We start from the raw sequence: 16785 nt of genomic DNA, 5'->3' as shown, positions 1-16785 counted from the left end.
CAAACTCAAACTCTCAAACTCTCAAACTTGCAAACTTGCAAACTTGCCAACTTGCAAACTTGCAAACTTGCAAACTCTCAAACTTGCAAACTCTCAAACTTGCAAACTCTCAAACTTGCAAACTCTCAAACTTGCCAACTTACAAACTTGCAAACTCTCAAACTTGCAAACTCTCAAACTTGCAAACTCTCAAACTTGCAAACTCTCAAACTTGCTAACTTGCAAATGCGCAAACTTGCAAACTTGCCAACTTGCCAACTTGCAAACTCTAAAAATTGCAAACTTGTAAACTTGCAAACTTGTAAACTTGCAAACTTGCAAACTTGCAAACTCTCAAACTTGCAAACTCTCAAACTTGCAAACTTGGAAACTTGGAAACTTACAAACTTGCAAACTTGCAAACTTGCCAAATTGCGAACTTGCAAACTTGCAAACTTGCAAACTTGCAAACTTGCCAACTTGCCAACTTGCCAACTTGCAAACTTCCAAACTTGCCAACTTGCACACTTGCCAAATTGCAAACTTGCAAACTCTCGCACTTGCAAACTCTCAAACTTGCAAACTCTCAAGCTCTCAAACTTGCAAACTCTCAAACTTGCAAACTTGCAAACTTGCAAACTTACAAACTTGCAAACTTGCAAACTTGCGAACTTGCAAACTTGCAAACTTGCCAACTTGCCAACTTGCAAGCTTGCAAACTTTCAAACTTGCAAACTTGCAAACTTGCAAACTTGCAAACTTGCCAACTCGCAAACTTGCCAACTTGCAAACTTGCAAACTTGCAAACTCTCAAACTTGCAAACTCTCAAACTTGCAAACTCTCAAACTTGCACACTCTCAAACTTGCAAACTTGCGAACTCTCAAACTTGCAAACTTGCAAACTCTCAAATTTGCAAACTTGCAAACTCTCAAACTTGCTTGCAAATTTGCAAACTTGCAAACTTGCAAACTTGCAAACTTGCAAACTTGCAAACTTGCCAACTTGCAAACTTGCAAACTTGCAAACTTGCAAACTCTCGCACTTGCAAACTCTCAAACTTGCAAACTCTCAAGCTCTCAAACTTGCAAACTCTCAAACTTGCAAACTTGCAAACTTACAAACTTGCAAACTTGCCAACTTCCAAACTTGCTACATTGCAAACTTGCAAACTTGCTAACTTGCAACCTCTCAAACTTGCAAACTTCCAAACTCTCAAACCTGCAAACTTGCAAACTTGCAAACTTGAAAACTCTCAACCTTGCCAACTTGCAAACTTGCAAACTTGCCAACTTGCAACCTTGCAAACTTGCAAACTTGGAAACTCTCAAACTTGCTAACTTGCAAACGTGCAAACTTGCAAACTTGCAAACTTGCAAACTTGCCAACTTGCAAACTCTAAAAATTGCAAACTTGTAAACTAGCAAACTTGCAAACTCTCAAACTTGCAAACTCTCAAACTTGCAAACTTGGAAACTTGGAAACTTGCAAACTTGCAAACTCTCAAACATGGAAACTTCCAAACTTGCCAACTTGCCAACTTGCACACTTGCCAACTTGCAAACTTGCAAACTCTCACACTTGCAAACTCTCAAACCTGCAAACTCTCAAGCTCTGAAACTTGCAAACTCTCAAACTTGCGAACTTGCAAACTTACAAACTTGCAAACTTGCAAACTTGCAAACTCTCAAACTTGCAAACTCTCAAACTTGCACACTCTCAAACTTGCAAACGCAAACTTGCGAACTCTCAAACTTGCAAACTTGCAAACTCTCAAACTTGCAAACTCTCAAACTTGCTTGCAAATTTGCAAACTTGCAAACTTGCCAACTTGCCAACTTGCAAACTTGCCAACTTGCAAACTTGCAAACTTGCCATCTTGCCATCTAGCAGACTCTCAATCTTGCCAACTTGCCAGCTTGCAGACTCTCAAACTTGCAAGCTTGCAAACCTGCCAACTTGCAAACTTGCCAACTTGCAAACTTGCAAACTTGCACACATGCAAACTTGTAAACTTGCAAACTCTCAAACTTGCAAACTCAAACTCTCAAACTCTCAAACTTGCAAACTTGCCAACTTGCAAACTTGCAAACTTGCAAACTCTCAAACTTGCAAACTCTCAAACATGCAAACTCTCAAACTTGCCAACTTTCAAAATTGCAAACTCTCAAACTTGCAAACTCTCAAACTTGCAAACTCTCAAACTTGCAAACTCTCAAACTTGCTAACTTGCAAATGTGCAAACTTGCAAACTTGCCAACTTGTCAACTTGCAAACTCTAAAAATTGCAAACTTGTAAACTTGCAAACTTGTAAACTTGCAAACTTGCAAACTTGCAAACTCTCAAACTTGCAAACTCTCAAACTTGCAAACTTGGAAACTTGGAAACTTACAAACTTGCAAACTTGCAAACTTGCCAAATTGCGAACTTGCGAACTTGCAAACTTGCAAACTTGCAAACTTGCAAACTTGCAAACTTGAAAACTTGCCAACTTGCCAACTTGCCAACTTGCCAACTTGCAAACTTCCAAACTTGCCAACTTGCCAACTTGCACACTTGCCAACTTGCAAACTTGCAAACTCTCGCACTTGCAAACTCAAACTTGCAAACTCTCAAGCTCTCAAACTTGCAAACTCTCAAACTTGCAAACTTGCAAACTTGCAAACTTACAAACTTGCAAACTTGCAAACTTGCGAACTTGCAAACTTGCAAACTTGCCAACTTGCCAACTTGCAAGCTTGCAAACTTTCAAACTTGCAAACTTGCAAACTTGCAAACTTGCCAACTTGCCAACTTGCAAACTTGCCAACTTGCAAACTTGCAAACTCTCAAACTTGCAAACTCTCAAACTTGCAAACTCTCAAACTTGCACACTCTCAAACTTGCAAACTTGCGAACTCTCAAACTTGCAAACTTGCAAACTCTCAAATTTGCAAACTTGCAAACTCTCAAACTTGCGTGCAAATTTGCAAACTTGCAAACTTGCAAACTTGCAAACTTGCAAACTTGCAAACTTGCCAACTTGCAAACTTGCAAACTTGCAAACTTGCCAACTTGCAAACTTGCGAACTTGCAAACTTGCAAACTCTCAAACTTGCTAACTTGCAAACGTGCAAACTTGCAAACTTGCAAACTTGCCAACTTGCCAAGTTGCAAACTCTCAAACTTGCAAACTTGCAAACTTGCAAACATGCAAACTTGTAAACTTGCAAAGTCTCAAACTTGCAAACTCTCAAACTTGCTTGCAAATTTGCAAACTTGCAAACTTGCCAACTTGCCAACTTGCAAACTTGCCAACTTGCAAACTTGGAAACTTGCAAACTCTCATACTTGGTAACTTGCAAATGTGCAAACTTGCAAACTTGCAAACTTGCCAACTTGCAAACTCTCAAACTTGCAAACTTGAAAACTTGCAAACTTGCAAACTTGCAAACTTACCAACTTGCGAACTTGCAAACTTGAAAACTTGCCAACTTGCAAACTCTCAAACATGGAAACTTCCAAACTTGCCAACTTGCCAACTTGCACCCTTGCCAACTTGCAAACTTGCAAACTCTCACACTTGCAAACTCTCAAACCTGCAAACTCTCAAGCTCTGAAACTTGCAAACTCTCAAACTTGCGAACTTGCAAACTTACAAACTTGCAAACTTGCAAACTTGCAAACTCTCAAACTTGCAAACTCTCAAACTTGCACACTCTCAAACTTGCAAACTTGCAAACTTGCGAACTCTCAAACTTGCAAACTTGCAAACTCTCAAACTTGCAAACTCTCAAACTTGCTTGCAAATTTGCAAACTTGCAAACTTGCCAACTTGCCAACTTGCAAACTTGCCAACTTGCAAACTTGCAAACTTGCCATCTTGCCATCTAGCAGACTCTCAATCTTGCCAACTTGCCAGCTTGCAGACTCTCAAACTTGCAAGCTTGCAAACCTGCCAACTTGCAAACTTGCCAACTTGCAAACTTGCAAACTTGCACACATGCAAACTTGTAAACTTGCAAACTCTCAAACTTGCAAACTCAAACTCTCAAACTCTCAAACTTGCAAACTTGCAAACTTGCCAACTTGCAAACTTGCAAACTTGCAAACTCTCAAACTTGCAAACTCTCAAACTTGCAAACTCTCAAACTTGCCAACTTACAAACTTGCAAACTCTCAAACTTGCAAACTCTCAAACTTGCAAACTCTCAAACTTGCAAACTCTCAAACTTGCTAACTTGCAAATGTGCAAACTTGCAAACTTGCCAACTTGCAAACTTGCAAACTCTCAAAATTGCAAACTTGTAAACTTGCAAACTTGTAAACTTGTAAACTTGCAAACTTGCAAACTTGCAAACTCTCAAACTTGCAAACTCTCAAACTTGCAAACTTGGAAACTTGGAAACTTACAAACTTGCAAACTTGCAAACTTGCCAAATTGCGAACTTGCAAACTTGCAAACTTGCAAACTTGGAAACTTGCAAACTTGCCAACTTGCCAACTTGCCAACTTGCAAACTTCCAAACTTGCCAACTTGCCAACTTGCACACTTGCCAAATTGCAAACTTGCAAACTCTCGCACTTGCAAACTCTCAAACTTGCAAACTCTCAAGCTCTCAAACTTGCAAACTCTCAAACTTGCAAACTTGCAAACTTGCAAACTTGCAAACTTACAAACTTACAAACTTGCAAACTTGCAAACTTGCGAACTTGCAAACTTGCAAACTTGCCAACTTGCCAACTTGCAAGCTTGCAAACTTTCAAACTTGCAAACTTGCAAACTTGCAAACTTGCCAACTTGCAAACTTGCCAACTTGCAAACTTGCAAACTTGCAAACTTGCAAACTCTCAAGCTTGCAAACTCTCAAACTTGCAAACTCTCAAACTTGCACACTCTCAAACTTGCAAACTTGCGAACTCTCAAACTTGCAAACTTGCAAACTCTCAAATTTGCAAACTTGCAAACTCTCAAACTTGCTTGCAAATTTGCAAACTTGCAAACTTGCAAACTTGCAAACTTGCAAACTTGCCAACTTGCAAACTTGCAAACTTGCAAACTTGCAAACTCTCGCACTTGCAAACTCTCAAACTTGCAAACTCTCAAGCTCTCAAACTTGCAAACTCTCAAACTTGCAAACTTGCAAACTTGCAAACTTACAAACTTGCAAACTTGCAAACTCTCAAACTTGCAAACTCTCAAACTTGCAAACTCTCAAACTTGCAAACTTGCAAACTCTCAAACTTGCTTGCAAACTTGCAAACTTGCCAACTTCCAAACTTGCTACATTGCAAACTTGCAAACTTGCTAACTTGCAACCTCTCAAACTTGCAAACTTCCAAACTCTCAAACCTGCAAACTTGCAAACTTGCAAACTTGAAAACTCTCAACCTTGCCAACTTGCAAACTTGCAAACTTGCCAACTTGCAACCTTGCAAACTTGCAAACTTGGAAACTCTCAAACTTGCTAACTTGCAAACGTGCAAACTTGCAAACTTGCAAACTTGCCAACTTGCAAACTCTAAAAATTGCAAACTTGTAAACTAGCAAACTTGCAAACTCTCAAACTTGCAAACTCTCAAACTTGCAAACTCTCAAACTTGCAAACTTGGAAACTTGGAAACTTGCAAACTTGCAAACTCTCAAACATGGAAACTTCCAAACTTGCCAACTTGCCAACTTGCACACTTGCCAACTTGCAAACTTGCAAACTCTCACACTTGCAAACTCTCAAACCTGCAAACTCTCAAGCTCTGAAACTTGCAAACTCTCAAACTTGCGAACTTGCAAACTTACAAACTTGCAAACTTGCAAACTTGCAAACTCTCAAACTTGCAAACTCTCAAACTTGCACACTCTCAAACTTGCAAACTTGCAAACTTGCGAACTCTCAAACTTGCAAACTTGCAAACTCTCAAACTTGCAAACTCTCAAACTTGCTTGCAAATTTGCAAACTTGCAAACTTGCCAACTTGCCAACTTGCAAACTTGCCAACTTGCAAACTTGCAAACTTGCCATCTTGCCATCTAGCAGACTCTCAATCTTGCCAACTTGCCAGCTTGCAGACTCTCAAACTTGCAAGCTTGCAAACCTGCCAACTTGCAAACTTGCCAACTTGCAAACTTGCAAACTTGCACACATGCAAACTTGTAAACTTGCAAACTCTCAAACTTGCACTCAAACTCTCAAACTCTCAAACTTGCAAACTTGCCAACTTGCCAACTTGCCAACTTGCAAACTCTAAAAATTGCAAACTTGTAAACTTGCAAACTTGTAAACTTGCAAACTTGCAAACTTGCAAACTCTCAAACTTGCAAACTCTCAAACTTGCAAACTTGGAAACTTGGAAACTTACAAACTTGCAAACTTGCAAACTTGCCAAATTGCGAACTTGCAAACTTGCAAACTTGCAAACTTGCAAACTTGCAAACTTGAAAACTTGCCAACTTGCCAACTTGCCAACTTGCCAACTTGCAAACTTCCAAACTTGCCAACTTGCCAACTTGCACACTTGCCAACTTGCAAACTTGCAAACTCTCGCACTTGCAAACTCAAACTTGCAAACTCTCAAGCTCTCAAACTTGCAAACTCTCAAACTTGCAAACTTGCAAACTTGCAAACTTACAAACTTGCAAACTTGCAAACTTGCGAACTTGCAAACTTGCAAACTTGCCAACTTGCCAACTTGCAAGCTTGCAAACTTTCAAACTTGCAAACTTGCAAACTTGCAAACTTGCCAACTTGCCAACTTGCAAACTTGCCAACTTGCAAACTTGCAAACTTGCAAACTCTCAAACTTGCAAACTCTCAAACTTGCAAACTCTCAAACTTGCACACTCTCAAACTTGCAAACTTGCGAACTCTCAAACTTGCAAACTTGCAAACTCTCAAATTTGCAAACTTGCAAACTCTCAAACTTGCTTGCAAATTTGCAAACTTGCAAACTTGCAAACTTGCAAACTTGCAAACTTGCCAACTTGCAAACTTGCAAACTTGCCAACTTGCAAACTTGCAAACTTGCAAACTCTCATACTTGCTAACTTGCAAATGTGCAAACTTGCAAACTTGCCAACTTGCAAACTCTCAAACTTGCAAACTTGAAAACTTGCAAACTTGCAAACTTGCAAACTTACCAACTTGCGAACTTGCAAACTTGGAAACTTGCCAACTTGCAAACTTGCAAACTTGCAAACTCTCAAACTTGCAAACTCTCAAACTTGCAAACTCTCAAACTTGCAAACTTGCAAACTTACAAACTTGCAAACTCTCAAACTTGCAAACTTGCAAACTCTCAAACTTGCAAACTTGCAAACTCTCAAACTTGCTTGCAAACTTGCAAACTTGCCCACTTGCAAACTTGCAAACTTCAAAACTCTCAAACCTGCAAACTTGCAAACTTGCAAACTTGCAAACTCTGAAACCTGCAAACTTGCAAACTTGCCAACTTGCCAACTTGCAAACTCTCAAACTTGCAAACTCTCAAACTTGCAAACTTGCAAACTCTCAAACTTGCGAACTCTCAAACTTGCAAACTTGCAAACTCTCAAACTTGCAAACTCTCAAACTTGCTTGCAAATTTGCAAACTTGCAAACTTGCCAACTTGCCAACTTGCAAACTTGCCAACTTGCAAACTTGCAAACTTGCAATCTTGCCATCTAGCAGACTCTCAATCTTGCCAACTTGCCAGCTTGCAGACTCTCAAACTTGCAAGCTTGCAAACCTGCCAACTTGCAAACTTGCCAACTTGCAAACTTGCAAACTTGCACACATGCAAACTTGTAAACTTGCAAACTCTCAAACTTGCAAACTCAAACTCTCAAACTCTCAAACTTGCAAACTTGCAAACTTGCCAACTTGCAAACTTGCAAACTTGCAAACTCTCAAACTTGCAAACTCTCAAACATGCAAACTCTCAAACTTGCCAACTTACAAACTTGCAAACTCTCAAACTTGCAAACTCTCAAACTTGCAAACTCTCAAACTTGCAAACTCTCAAACTTGCTAACTTGCAAATGTGCAAACTTGCAAACTTGCCAACTTGCCAACTTGCAAACTCTAAAAATTGCAAACTTGTAAACTTGCAAACTTGTAAACTTGCAAACTTGCAAACTTGCAAACTCTCAAACTTGCCAAATTGCGAACTTGCAAACTTGCAAACTTGCAAACTTGCAAACTTGCAAACTTGCCAACTTGCCAACTTGCCAACTTGCAAACTTCCAAACTTGCCAACTTGCCAACTTGCACACTTGCCAACTTGCAAACTTGCAAACTCTCGCACTTGAAAACTCAAACTTGCAAACTCTCAAGCTCTCAAACTTGCAAACTCTCAAACTTGCAAACTTGCAAACTTGCAAACTTTCAAACTTGCAAACTTGCAAACTTGCAAACTTGCCAACTTGCCAACTTGCCAACTTGCAAACTTGCCAACTTGCAAACTTGCAAACTTGCAAACTCTCAAATTTGCAAACTTGCACTCTCAAACTTGCTTGCAAATTTGCAAACTTGCAAACTTGCAAACTTGCAAACTTGCAAACTTGCAAACTTGCCAACTTGCAAACTTGCAAACTTGCAAACTTGCAAACTTGCCAACTTGCAAACTTGCGAACTTGCAAACTTGCAAACTCTCAAACTTGCTAACTTGCAAACGTGCAAACTTGCAAACTTGCAAACTTGCCAACTTGCCAAGTTGCAAACTCTCAAACTTGCAAACTTGCAAACTTGCAAACATGCAAACTTGTAAACTTGCAAAGGCTCAAACTTGCAAACTCTCAAACTTGCAAACTCTCAAACTTGCAAATTTGCAAACTCTCAAACTTGCTTGCAAATTTGCAAACTTGCAAACTTGCCAACTTGCAAACTTGCCAACTTGCAAACTTGCAAACTTGCAAACTCTCATACTTGCTAACTTGCAAATGTGCAAACTTGGAAACTTTCAAACTTGCCAACTTGCAAACTCTCAAACTTGCAAACTTCCTAACTTGTCAACTTGCCAACTTGCACACTTGCCAACTTGCAAACTTGCAAACTCTCACACTTGCAAACTCTCAAACCTGCAAACTCTCAAGCTCTGAAACTTGCAAACTCTCAAACTTGCGAACTTGCAAACTTACAATCTTGCAAACTTGCAAACTTGCAAACTCTCAAACTTGCAAACTCTCAAACTTGCACACCCTCAAACTTGCAAACTTGCAAACTTGCGAACTCTCAAACTTGCAAACTTGCAAACTCTCAAACTTGCAAACTCTCAAACTTGCTTGCAAATTTGCAAACTTGCAAACTTGCCAACTTGCCAACTTGCAAACTTGCCAACTTGCAAACTTGCAAACTTGCCATCTTGCCATCTAGCAGACTCTCAATCTTGCCAACTTGCCAGCTTGCAGACTCAAACTTGCAAGCTTGCAAACCTGCCAACTTGCAAACTTGCCAACTTGCAAACTTGCAAACTTGCACACATGCAAACTTGTAAACTTGCAAACTCTCAAACTTGCAAACTCAAACTCTCAAACTCTCAAACTTGCAAACTTGCAAACTTGCCAACTTGCAAACTTGCAAACTTGCAAACTCTCAAACTTGCAAACTCTCAAACTTGCAAACTCTCAAACTTGCCAACTTACAAACTTGCAAACTCTCAAACTTGCAAACTCTCAAACTTGCAAACTCTCAAACTTGCAAACTCTCAAACTTGCTAACTTGCAAATGTGCAAACTTGCAAACTTGCCAACTTGCCAACTTGCAAACTCTAAAAATTGCAAACTTGTAAACTTGCAAACTTGTAAACTTGCAAACTTGCAAACTTGCAAACTCTCAAACTTGCAAACTCTCAAACTTGCAAACTTGGAAACTTGGAAACTTACAAACTTGCAAACTTGCAAACTTGCCAAATTGCGAACTTGCAAACTTGCAAACTTGCAAACTTGCAAACTTGCCAACTTGCCAACTTGCCAACTTGCAAACTTCCAAACTTGCCAACTTGCACACTTGCCAAATTGCAAACTTGCAAACTCTCGCACTTGCAAACTCTCAAACTTGCAAACTCTCAAGCTCTCAAACTTGCAAACTCTCAAACTTGCAAACTTGCAAACTTGCAAACTTACAAACTTGCAAACTTGCAAACTTGCGAACTTGCAAACTTGCAAACTTGCCAACTTGCCAACTTGCAAGCTTGCAAACTTTCAAACTTGCAAACTTGCAAACTTGCAAACTTGCCAACTCGCAAACTTGCCAACTTGCAAACTTGCAAACTTGCAAACTCTCAAACTTGCAAACTCTCAAACTTGCAAACTCTCAAACTTGCACACTCTCAAACTTGCAAACTTGCGAACTCTCAAACTTGCAAACTTGCAAACTCTCAAATTTGCAAACTTGCAAACTCTCAAACTTGCTTGCAAATTTGCAAACTTGCAAACTTGCAAACTTGCAAACTTGCAAACTTGCAAACTTGCAAACTTGCAAACTTGCCAACTTGCAAACTTGCAAACTTGCAAACTTGCAAACTCTCGCACTTGCAAACTCTCAAACTTGCAAACTCTCAAGCTCTCAAACTTGCAAACTCTCAAACTTGCAAACTTGCAAACTTGCAAACTTACAAACTTGCAAACTTGCCAACTTCCAAACTTGCTACATTGCAAACTTGCAAACTTGCTAACTTGCAACCTCTCAAACTTGCAAACTTCCAAACTCTCAAACCTGCAAACTTGCAAACTTGCAAACTTGAAAACTCTCAACCTTGCCAACTTGCAAACTTGCAAACTTGCCAACTTGCAACCTTGCAAACTTGCAAACTTGGAAACTCTCAAACTTGCTAACTTGCAAACGTGCAAACTTGCAAACTTGCAAACTTGCAAACTTGCCAACTTGCAAACTCTAAAAATTGCAAACTTGTAAACTAGCAAACTTGCAAACTCTCAAACTTGCAAACTCTCAAACTTGCAAACTTGGAAACTTGGAAACTTGCAAACTTGCAAACTCTCAAACATGGAAACTTCCAAACTTGCCAACTTGCCAACTTGCACACTTGCCAACTTGCAAACTTGCAAACTCTCACACTTGCAAACTCTCAAACCTGCAAACTCTCAAGCTCTGAAACTTGCAAACTCTCAAACTTGCGAACTTGCAAACTTACAAACTTGCAAACTTGCAAACTTGCAAACTCTCAAACTTGCAAACTCTCAAACTTGCACACTCTCAAACTTGCAAACGCAAACTTGCGAACTCTCAAACTTGCAAACTTGCAAACTCTCAAACTTGCAAACTCTCAAACTTGCTTGCAAATTTGCAAACTTGCAAACTTGCCAACTTGCCAACTTGCAAACTTGCCAACTTGCAAACTTGCAAACTTGCCATCTTGCCATCTAGCAGACTCTCAATCTTGCCAACTTGCCAGCTTGCAGACTCTCAAACTTGCAAGCTTGCAAACCTGCCAACTTGCAAACTTGCCAACTTGCAAACTTGCAAACTTGCACACATGCAAACTTGTAAACTTGCAAACTCTCAAACTTGCAAACTCAAACTCTCAAACTCTCAAACTTGCAAACTTGCCAACTTGCAAACTTGCAAACTTGCAAACTCTCAAACTTGCAAACTTGCAAACTTGCAAACTTACAAACTTGCAAACTTGCAAACTTGCGAACTTGCAAACTTGCAAACTTGCCAACTTGCCAACTTGCAAGCTTGCAAACTTTCAAACTTGCAAACTTGCAAACTTGCAAACTTGCCAACTTGCCAACTTGCAAACTTGCCAACTTGCAAACTTGCAAACTTGCAAACTCTCAAACTTGCAAACTCTCAAACTTGCAAACTCTCAAACTTGCACACTCTCAAACTTGCAAACTTGCGAACTCTCAAACTTGCAAACTTGCAAACTCTCAAATTTGCAAACTTGCAAACTCTCAAACTTGCTTGCAAATTTGCAAACTTGCAAACTTGCAAACTTGCAAACTTGCAAACTTGCCAACTTGCAAACTTGCAAACTTGCCAACTTGCAAACTTGCAAACTTGCAAACTCTCATACTTGCTAACTTGCAAATGTGCAAACTTGCAAACTTGCCAACTTGCAAACTCTCAAACTTGCAAACTTGAAAACTTGCAAACTTGCAAACTTGCAAACTTACCAACTTGCGAACTTGCAAACTTGGAAACTTGCCAACTTGCAAACTTGCAAACTTGCAAACTCTCAAACTTGCAAACTCTCAAACTTGCAAACTCTCAAACTTGCAAACTTGCAAACTTACAAACTTGCAAACTCTCAAACTTGCAAACTTGCAAACTCTCAAACTTGCAAACTTGCAAACTCTCAAACTTGCTTGCAAACTTGCAAACTTGCCCACTTGCAAACTTGCAAACTTGCCAACTTGCAAACTTGCAAACTTGCAAACTTGCCAACTTGCAAGCTCTCAAACTTGCAAACTTCAAAACTCTCAAACCTGCAAACTTGCAAACTTGCAAACTTGCAAACTCTGAAACTTGCAAACTTGCAAACTTGCCAACTTGCCAACTTGCAAACTCTCAAACTTACAAACTCTCAAACTTGCAAACTTGCAAACTCTCAAACTTGCGAACTCTCAAACTTGCAAACTTGCAAACTCTCAAACTTGCAAACTCTCAAACTTGCTTGCAAATTTGCAAACTTGCAAACTTGCCAACTTGCCAACTTGCAAACTTGCCAACTTGCAAACTTGCAAACTTGCAATCTTGCCATCTAGCAGACTCTCAATCTTGCCAACTTGCCAGCTTGCAGACTCTCAAACTTGCAAGCTTGCAAACCTGCCAACTTGCAAACTTGCCAACTTGCAAACTTGCAAACTTGCACACATGCAAACTTGTAAACTTGCAAACTCTCAAACTTGCAAACTCAAACTCTCAAACTCTCAAACTTGCAAACTTGCAAACTTGCCAACTTGCAAACTTGCAAACTTGCAAACTCTCAAACTTGCAAACTCTCAAACATGCAAACTCTCAAACTTGCCAACTTACAAACTTGCAAACTCTCAAACTTGCAAACTCTCAAACTTGCAAACTCTCAAACTTGCAAACTCTCAAACTTGCTAACTTGCAAATGTGCAAACTTGCAAACTTGCCAACTTGCCAACTTGCAAACTCTAAAAATTGCAAACTTGTAAACTTGCAAACTTGTAAACTTGCAAACTTGCAAACTTGCAAACTCTCAAACTTGCCAAATTGCGAACTTGCAAACTTGCAAACTTGCAAACTTGCAAACTTGCCAACTTGCCAACTTGCCAACTTGCAAACTTCCAAACTTGCCAACTTGCCAACTTGCACACTTGCCAACTTGCAAACTTGCAAACTCTCGCACTTGAAAACTCAAACTTGCAAACTCTCAAGCTCTCAAACTTGCAAACTCTCAAACTTGCAAACTTGCAAACTTGCAAACTTTCAAACTTGCAAACTTGCAAACTTGCAAACTTGCCAACTTGCCAACTTGCCAACTTGCAAACTTGCCAACTTGCAAACTTGCAAACTTGCAAACTCTCAAATTTGCAAACTTGCACTCTCAAACTTGCTTGCAAATTTGCAAACTTGCAAACTTGCAAACTTGCAAACTTGCAAACTTGCCAACTTGCAAACTTGCAAACTTGCAAACTTGCAAACTTGCCAACTTGCAAACTTGCGAACTTGCAAACTTGCAAACTCTCAAACTTGCTAACTTGCAAACGTGCAAACTTGCAAACTTGCAAACTTGCCAACTTGCCAAGTTGCAAACTCTCAAACTTGCAAACTTGCAAACTTGCAAACATGCAAACTTGTAAACTTGCAAAGGCTCAAACTTGCAAACTCTCAAACTTGCAAACTCTCAAACTTGCAAATTTGCAAACTCTCAAACTTGCTTGCAAATTTGCAAACTTGCAAACTTGCCAACTTGCAAACTTGCAAACTTGCAAACTCTCAAACTTGCACACTCTCAAACTTGCAAACTTGCAAACTTGCGAACTCTCAAACTTGCAAACTTGCAAACTCTCAAACTTGCAAACTCTCAAACTTGCTTGCAAATTTGCAAACTTGCAAACTTGCCAACTTGCCAACTTGCAAACTTGCCAACTTGCAAACTTGCAAACTTGCCATCTTGCCATCTAGCAGACTCTCAATCTTGCCAACTTGCCAGCTTGCAGACTCAAACTTGCAAGCTTGCAAACCTGCCAACTTGCAAACTTGCCAACTTGCAAACTTGCAAACTTGTAAACTTGCAAACTCTCAAACTTGCAAACTCAAACTCTCAAACTCTCAAACTTGCAAACTTGCAAACTTGCCAACTTGCAAACTTGCAAACTTGCAAACTCTCAAACTTGCAAACTCTCAAACTTGCAAACTCTCAAACTTGCCAACTTACAAACTTGCAAACTCTCAAACTTGCAAACTCTCAAACTTGCAAACTCTCAAACTTGCAAACTCTCAAACTTGCTAACTTGCAAATGTGCAAACTTGCAAACTTGCCAACTTGCCAACTTGCAAACTCTAAAAATTGCAAACTTGTAAACTTGCAAACTTGTAAACTTGCAAACTTGCAAACTTGCAAACTCTCAAACTTGCAAACTCTCAAACTTGCAAACTTGGAAACTTGGAAACTTACAAACTTGCAAACTTGCAAACTTGCCAAATTGCGAACTTGCAAACTTGCAAACTTGCAAACTTGCAAACTTGCCAACTTGCCAACTTGCCAACTTGCAAACTTCCAAACTTGCCAACTTGCACACTTGCCAAATTGCAAACTTGCAAACTCTCGCACTTGCAAACTCTCAAACTTGCAAACTCTCAAGCTCTCAAACTTGCAAACTCTCAAACTTGCAAACTTGCAAACTTGCAAACTTACAAACTTGCAAACTTGCAAACTTGCGAACTTGCAAACTTGCAAACTTGCCAACTTGCCAACTTGCAAGCTTGCAAACTTTCAAACTTGCAAACTTGCAAACTTGCAAACTTGCCAACTCGCAAACTTGCCAACTTGCAAACTTGCAAACTTGCAAACTCTCAAACTTGCAAACTCTCAAACTTGCAAACTCTCAAACTTGCACACTCTCAAACTTGCAAACTTGCGAACTCTCAAACTTGCAAACTTGCAAACTCAAATTTGCAAACTTGCAAACTCTCAAACTTGCTTGCAAATTTGCAAACTTGCAAACTTGCAAACTTGCAAACTTGCAAACTTGCAAACTTGCAAACTTGCAAACTTGCCAACTTGCAAACTTGCAAACTTGCAAACTTGCAAACTCTCGCACTTGCAAACTCTCAAACTTGCAAACTCTCAAGCTCTCAAACTTGCAAACTCTCAAACTTGCAAACTTGCAAACTTGCAAACTTACAAACTTGCAAACTTGCCAACTTCCAAACTTGCTACATTGCAAACTTGCAAACTTGCTAACTTGCAACCTCTCAAACTTGCAAACTTCCAAACTCTCAAACCTGCAAACTTGCAAACTTGAAAACTTGAAAACTCTCAACCTTGCCAACTTGCAAACTTGCAAACTTGCCAACTTGCAACCTTGCAAACTTGCAAACTTGGAAACTCTCAAACTTGCTAACTTGCAAACGTGCAAACTTGCAAACTTGCAAACTTGCAAACTTGCCAACTTGCAAACTCTAAAAATTGCAAACTTGTAAACTAGCAAACTTGCAAACTCTCAAACTTGCAAACTCTCAAACTTGCAAACTTGGAAACTTGGAAACTTGCAAACTTGCAAACTCTCAAACATGGAAACTTCCAAACTTGCCAACTTGCCAACTTGCACACTTGCCAACTTGCAAACTTGCAAACTCTCACACTTGCAAACTCTCAAACCTGCAAACTCTCAAGCTCTGAAACTTGCAAACTCTCAAACTTGCGAACTTGCAAACTTACAAACTTGCAAACTTGCAAACTTGCAAACTCTCAAACTTGCAAACTCTCAAACTTGCACACTCTCAAACTTGCAAACGCAAACTTGCGAACTCTCAAACTTGCAAACTTGCAAACTCTCAAACTTGCAAACTCTCAAACTTGCTTGCAAATTTGCAAACTTGCAAACTTGCCAACTTGCCAACTTGCAAACTTGCCAACTTGCAAACTTGCAAACTTGCCATCTTGCCATCTAGCAGACTCTCAATCTTGCCAACTTGCCAGCTTGCAGACTCTCAAACTTGCAAGCTTGCAAACCTGCCAACTTGCAAACTTGCCAACTTGCAAACTTGCAAACTTGCACACATGCAAACTTGTAAACTTGCAAACTCTCAAACTTGCAAACTCAAACTCTCAAACTCTCAAACTTGCAAACTTGCCAACTTGCAAACTTGCAAACTTGCAAACTCTCAAACTTGCAAACTCTCAAACATGCAAACTCTCAAACTTGCCAACTTTCAAAATTGCAAACTCTCAAACTTGCAAACTCTCAAACTTGCAAACTCTCAAACTTGCAAACTCTCAAACTTGCTAACTTGCAAATGTGCAAACTTGCAAACTTGCCAACTTGTCAACTTGCAAACTCTAAAAATTGCAAACTTGTAAACTTGCAAACTTGTAAACTTGCAAACTTGCAAACTTGCAAACTCTCAAACTTGCAAACTCTCAAACTTGCAAACTTGGAAACTTGGAAACTTACAAACTTGCAAACTTGCAAACTTGCCAAATTGCGAACTTGCAAACTTGCAAACTTGCAAACTTGCAAACTTGCAAACTTGAAAACTTGCCAACTTGCCAACTTGCCAACTTGCCAACTTGCAAACTTCCAAACTTGCCAACTTGCCAACTTGCACACTTGCCAACTTGCAAACTTGCAAACTCTCGCACTTGCAAACTCAAACTTGCAAACTCTCAAGCTCTCAAACTTGCAAACTCTC

The sequence above is a fragment of the Amblyomma mixtum genome, chromosome 8, assembly GCF_055824585.1.
Source record: "Amblyomma mixtum isolate Tamu chromosome 8, ASM5582458v1, whole genome shotgun sequence".
NCBI classification, from domain to species: domain Eukaryota; kingdom Metazoa; phylum Arthropoda; class Arachnida; order Ixodida; family Ixodidae; genus Amblyomma; species Amblyomma mixtum.
The sequence above is the reverse complement of the archived record's forward strand: the minus strand, read 5'-3'. Positions refer to the sequence as shown.